General features: G+C 37.8%; 1 long non-coding RNA gene across 1 annotated transcript in view; it reads right to left on the minus strand.

The window, feature by feature from the left end:
* The window catches only part of LOC106936860 (uncharacterized), a 29,685-nt gene extending 23,456 nt beyond the window's left edge, over positions 1-6,229 (minus strand). The window contains exons 1-3 of the long non-coding RNA XR_001422241.1: positions 6,098-6,229; positions 5,051-5,111; positions 4,321-4,419 (exon numbers count right to left, since the gene is read on the minus strand). This is a non-coding gene — a long non-coding RNA (uncharacterized LOC106936860). The remainder of the gene's footprint in view (positions 1-4,320; positions 4,420-5,050; positions 5,112-6,097) is intronic.
* Between the last annotated feature and the right edge of the window lie 246 nt (positions 6,230-6,475).

Below are 6,475 nucleotides of genomic sequence, written 5' to 3' on the forward strand. Positions count from 1 at the left end.
TACATCTACATCACACTTAAAGTGTTTCTCTTTACCTCGCATGTCATTTATATCAAAGATTCTTCTGAGTGCCTCCAAAATGCAGCCAAAGCACCACAATTAGTCCTTTCACCACAGTTTGAGAACCATCTCCAACAAACACTTTCAGACCTAAATATACAATTTTGTAATTTGTCACCGTGGGAAGTAAATTCACCTGAAGCATTATGCAAGCAAACAGCTATGGATATGAATACCAACATCATTCCTGGAACCGTAATGATGAAAACTCCATCACTTCAGCCGTTCACGCACCAGAGAGTAACAGCGCTCTCAGCTGAAAACCAATGAATCTGCAGCCAAAGAACATACATCACTCGACAATATTTTATTAATCAAAACACGGTGCTAATGTGAGGTGCAATGCCTATATTAGCACTCCAGCTGTTTCTTCATTCTGGCTGAACTTCGTTGGCATGGCTTTGTTTCAAGCAGACTTGTTTAATTTCAGGCATTTCTGCAATTGTCTTATGCTTCTCTCTGTGGAAACGAGTCCCTATCCTCAGGGAAAGTTTCCTCATCCATAAGTTCCCATTTTGAGCTTTTACTAGGCTGTAAAACATTGCAGTAGTTCTGCTCTATGAAGCACAACTACAGCCACAAAACAAGACTTCAGTGAGAACAGACACGATCAATCAAAACAACTGCTTCCAGCAATGTTTGAACTACCCACAGTTTCCTGTTTGGTGTGTTTCAAATAGCCGTGATGGTTGGGATGCATCTGTAAAACCGTAACTGAGCAAATATTTCTAAGGGTGCGTTCACACCAGTCGGCTTTCATCAAACTGTAGTCAAGTCGGTTCGTATGGGGAGGTCTGAATGGGAGAAGGCCCACTCTAGCTCAATGAAAAACTTAGAAAGCATGGCATTCTGGGTAATTACAGCCAAAATAAATGTGCTAAGCTAGCACTAGCAGGAGAAATGGTCTTTTACCAACGACAGAGATATCCTACAGCCGCTAAAATCTGACACCACTCCATTTGTGTCTACTTCTGCGGTTTTTGTGTCATTTCTTTCAGTAGCTCTTGGTGCAGCGCCAACACAGGCCAGTAGGGGGAAAGCTTTTTTAAGGGTTTGGTTAATTTAACACAGTAGACTGCGAAGGCAAATCGCAACAGCTGAAAATGTAACAAATGTTGGAAATTTGGTCCCAAATCGAACCGAGTCTACCGGACTATCAGGCGTGAAAACAGCCTAAGGACAATGCTAAGCACAAGTAAACATTTTATTTACCTCAGGGGTCTGGTGAAAAACAAGTAGATAATTTTAGAAATTTAGACTGGACTAGGTTCATAAGCAAGTAGGGGTTTATAGTAATGTTTTTAAATAAACAAGAAATTGTCTGAACTGTCAGGATTATATTTACTATTTTTCACCACCATTAGTTCAATAAAGGAGTATCAATAAATACTAAGGAATTTTAAAATATGACTAAATATGTGTATTACAAATGGATTTGCTTTTCAAGAGCAGACCCCAAAAAAATAATAGTCACTTTTATTGTTATCACAATAATACTAGAAAATATTGTGATAAAATTCATATCACCCACTCGCATAAGCAAAGCATTGTTAATACTACATGATCTCAGACTGTTTGTCTGCAAAGGTAATTTAGATTTTTATCATTAAAAAACATTGCCTTCACATCTACCCTATTACATATATCTAAACCAGTTGTAGTGCATGAAGTGAAACAGACTCCCAATTTCACACAAATCACCAGATATCCTGATATTAAGTTCACACTGACCTCCAAAAATGTAAGACTTCTGCAAAAAAAAAAAAAAAAAGTGTGTGTCTGAGTTTGTTGTTTGTTGTGCTGCATAATCGACTGTGCCAGACTCAGCCTTGGGGAGGTTAATCATTTCCATGCCACTGATAGACAGCTATGCTAAAAAGAGTGGCAGCTGGGGAGGAGAAGTAAACAGATCGTTCTGCCAAAGGGTGGCCAGAAGCTCCTTCAGATTTATCCTCTGCTGGGTCAAATCACCAGATATGTGGGAATAAAGATTCATATAAACAAGTGAATAATGCGGAGAATGAATTAGCATTGCATACCAAAGACCAGTAAACCTAAAGTGGGGTGTTTATTAAATATTTGGCATGGATTCAGCTTGTTGCTCTGTTGCATTTTCTTTCTTTTTTTTAAAGGCAATTATGAAAGATGAATTTAGTTTAATTTAAGCTAATGAGGCATAATGATACTCGTCATTACCAGACTCAAGCTCTCCTTTCATGCACTAACTACAATATTTATGAGCCGATTTCAGCATATTTCTATGAGTTACACTTGGAATTAAAGGGAAGGCGCTTGTATCAAGTGACATGCCATTTCATACATTGTGTATAAATACACAATGAATGATGTTTTGAAGTTTAGCTGAGCATTAGCATGTAGGTTTCACTTCTGGATGGACTGATGTTAGCAGGAAGTGGAAAGGAAAAATCCCCTCAAGATGTCTGTTATCTTTCACAGATCATTGAAACTCATCTTCATCTTCATCATTAAACAAAACAAATCAATCCACAGCACAAAGAAGCAAAAGCTGCTAGCTTTTTAGAACGTTTTTGGAAAATTATATTATCAGATATATGGTGTTGAGTGAGGAGGTAAGCTTGTATTTTACCCAAGAAGACGATGAATCCTGATATGACTGAAACTATTAAAGAGGCAGTGTTATGTAAAATTACATTTTTTGAGCTTTAGTTCATGTTATCATGTGATCCCCTCTTATATGGGGTGTTGCCTTGATTGTTTCATGCATGTTTGAGAAATCTTTTAATCTCCATGGCAACCATTCAGCTGGGTAAAACGACTGGGTACACCTAGCCCCACCTTTGAGAGCTAAGCTCCTCCTCTGAGCTACAGTTTCGAAGCTCCCGCCTCACAGAGCAGTCCCCCCGTGACTTCCCCACACAGCTCCTTCAGATTAGCCGGTTAGCAAACATCAGGCGAAACAGCACATCTTCTGAGCTCATAATACGAGCTACTTCTCATACAACGCTGGTAAAAACGTTGTTAAGGGGTTAATAGAGGAGCCATGTTGTGACGACTTCCTGGAGGCAGAGTTTCAGAAAGAGCAGGAGTTTCTTAAAAAGACAGAGGCCCAATTTCAAGGCGTTCATATACCAAGTCCAATTTCTTTTAAGTCATATTTGACAATACATAAATACATAATACTGCCCCTTTAATGATATGCATTTTAACAGGAGATACCACCAAGTCTTTCTTCTGAGGATGTACCCAATGTTTGTTTGTTTTTTTCCATTTCGAGCAGTTTATCGGTGCTGAAATGAGAGAAAACAGAGGAGTGAAGAACATCGAGAGCTGAAGCTTTGAAAAACAAAAACAAGCTGTGGTCACTGTTTTTCTTTTTTTTTTTCTGAGTATGACTTCCAGATGTTTTTGTGGTCACTCAGCAACTTTTGGAGATTAGTAGACTTTGTGTTTCTCTATAGTTTAAAGGAGGATATGGTTTGACCTTTGCAGTTATTTCTATTCTATGCTTGTTTCACAATAACTTTGTGAAAGTGTTGCCCCCCGAACTGGTCAGGTTTCCTGTAACGGTGCTAAATTAGCTTTAGCTCTAAAGGAATTAGGTATAGCTATGACTTTAAAATAAATCCCAAAAGCTTCACATAAAAATAAAAAATAAAAAAACTAATAGGTCCGGCCCCCTGAACAATACTGGATCCGGCCCGCCTCCTCATACCAGAGAGAATTCAGTGTTTTTTTTTATATATTGTATTTTCCGGTTTATATGTGGATTTTTCTTCAACCACCAGGGGGCTCTTGAGCAGATGTAAAACTTACTTTCCCTCAATGGAATATATACTCGTCAGTCCCAGTGACCATTTCACTCACGGTTTGTTCCATTTGCATTCTGGGTAAAAATCGATCTAAAAACGCAAATATGTCATCGGCCGTAATCCAGCCCCCCCCCGATCAACAGACCGGCCCCCGACCAGAAAAGGGAACAGTTATGTGGCCCTCGCAGGAAAAAGTTTGGGGACCCCTGTAATAGGGTTTTATAAACAGTCGTATCAAATGACCCCGACTCCCTGTTGCTGCTCTGTCACCACGTGTACTTCATGGACTGACGTTGTTGAACGAGAGTTAAGTGCACTTTTACAAGTTTTTCTTACCGGGTTGCTGTGTTCTTTAGAGCCATGAACAAAACATTTTCTCTTAAAAGATCAAAATGTTAAATCCCTTTCGTGTTTTACAATAGTTGCTCTTAGAATGTGCTCCTTTACTGGTAAAGTTCTCATTACTCACTTCTTTCAAGCTTCACCGCTTCTCTTTATTCTGGTCCGACGAATGTTTACATCCCGCGGCGATGAGGAGGAGGTGGATGTTGACCTTTCTTTCCAGTGCCTGATGTGTAAAACATAAGTTTTAGCACTCTCTGAAGACAAATGGAGCTCGTAACACTGCAACTAAATTCTACTGATGAGGTCGGGAAATCAGCTCCCGACACATTTAACTCTCTTCTGATTGACAAAAGCTAATAGCTCTTTCTCAAACCGACAGGAGATGAACCCCGATGGAGGGACGTTATCCTGTTCTGGAGAGGTTTTAACGTCAGTAACTTAGTGATGGATGTTCATGTTCTAACAAATGAGTCGACAGAAATTACAATGAAAACTCAAACAAAAACAGACAAATATACCAGAATCCTAACTTGTAAGTACCAGGAAAGAAGAATTCATATTTTTCTTTTTCTATTTTGTTTTTTAAGCAGCAAACTCTAATTTTCTGTATGCAGAGTCCCCTACGGGTCATTTAGATTTTTATTTTTATTTTGTGTTACAACCCAAAACGTTTGTATTTCCTCACAATACTTCTGTGTTTTCTCGTAATAATATATTTACTAGTCAATTCATGCTGCATTTTGAATACTAAAATAATTTTTGCTACAATATGAAGTTTTTGTAAGGCTTTTCCATCTTATGTTTGAGATATCTTAAGTTTTATATCTTTTTCTTTAGATAAAGATAAAACGCACCTCAAATACTTCCACTTGGACTGGCTTTCCATCCATTCTCTAAGACGTAAACAGAAACTTTCTGTAAGAAGGAAAGAAAGAAATTCAAAAAGAAAAATTTAATCTATCTGGACTATATTTTTTGGAGTTGTTTTCACAGGGTAATAAAGTCATCTGACAGTTTTGGTTGAGTCTTTTTCATGTCAGTAGTCAGAATGGTTAATAAAAGGTCATTTTCATTTGTAGTCTCCTCTCCACCGAAAGAAATTACACAAACATGAACTTTGAAGGCAATAGATCAATATTCAACCAGTTTTCATCCCCAAACAGTTAAGAATGTATGAGCACGTTTTCACTCAGGCATTTTAAAGGCGATCATGTGTGTAATTTTAAAATAACATTTGTTATCACTGAGACTGTGTACAAAATAGGCTGTATTTGCTAATTTATTGCCATGAACGGAATTGGGAGGGAGGAAGTGATGTCACAGGTTATGGGCACAAAAATCTAATAAATTTCTCAAAATTATTGTATTTCTTTTTGAATAATCATTTGAAGATTAAAAGAAGGCAATAAAATCAAGAAAATAAAAATACATAAAATTAACAAGAGAGAAATTTTTAGTGGAATACATTTTTTTTCTTCCATGCTACATGTGCAACAAGCAAAGTCTGAGTTTTTATGAGTCTCAGTCTATTCACGGAATGGAGCCGTTCAAAAGAATCGAATTGTTTGTGAATGCCGCAACGGCCGAGTGAAATTAATGCTACATGAGTGTTGGCAGTCTTGGTTTATGCTTACATACATGCTAAAGGGGTACAACTGAAAGACAAGTAATATTTTGCCAGAGCTCTTATCATGGACGAAAACATTAATAAAGGCTCCCAAGTTAAACATCTGGCAGTTTTTAGCTAATGTTAGCCTCATAAGCATATGCTAACATTAGCATAATAGTCTGCAAAGACATTTATGCATTATCTTTTATGAGAAAAAATAATATGTAATAGTAAATGTGAATATTAATGGCCTCCATGACACATGAAAATATATCGAAGACGAATAACTCACCTTTAGAGAAGCTCTGCTTCTTCCAATATGCAAGTCCGCAAATGTTCTGGAAGCTTCCCTCGCTACTTTAATGCACATGCGCACTGCTGCGCTCTTGCACACTGCCTTAACGTCCAGTTTACACGCAATAACTTAGTCCTGTACCTCTAAGGCTAAAACATATACACATTACTCAACAAGTTACTTAAGAAAAGCACAGAAACATAATTTAAGTGAGAACAGGTGTTGCCTTTTAGAGTGCAAACGTAGCCAAAAAGCTTATGAAAACTCCAGGAGCTACACAGATCCAAACTCGGGTGTGTGTGTGAGGCGGGGGGAGGGGGGGGGGGGCAATGAAAAAATGAAATAAAAAAAAAAAAGCAACCTAACAAAAATATT

Source organism: Poecilia latipinna, unplaced genomic scaffold (assembly GCF_001443285.1).
Source record: "Poecilia latipinna isolate Pla-1442-1.1 unplaced genomic scaffold, P_latipinna-1.0 Scaffold77, whole genome shotgun sequence".
Lineage (NCBI taxonomy): Eukaryota > Metazoa > Chordata > Actinopteri > Cyprinodontiformes > Poeciliidae > Poecilia > Poecilia latipinna.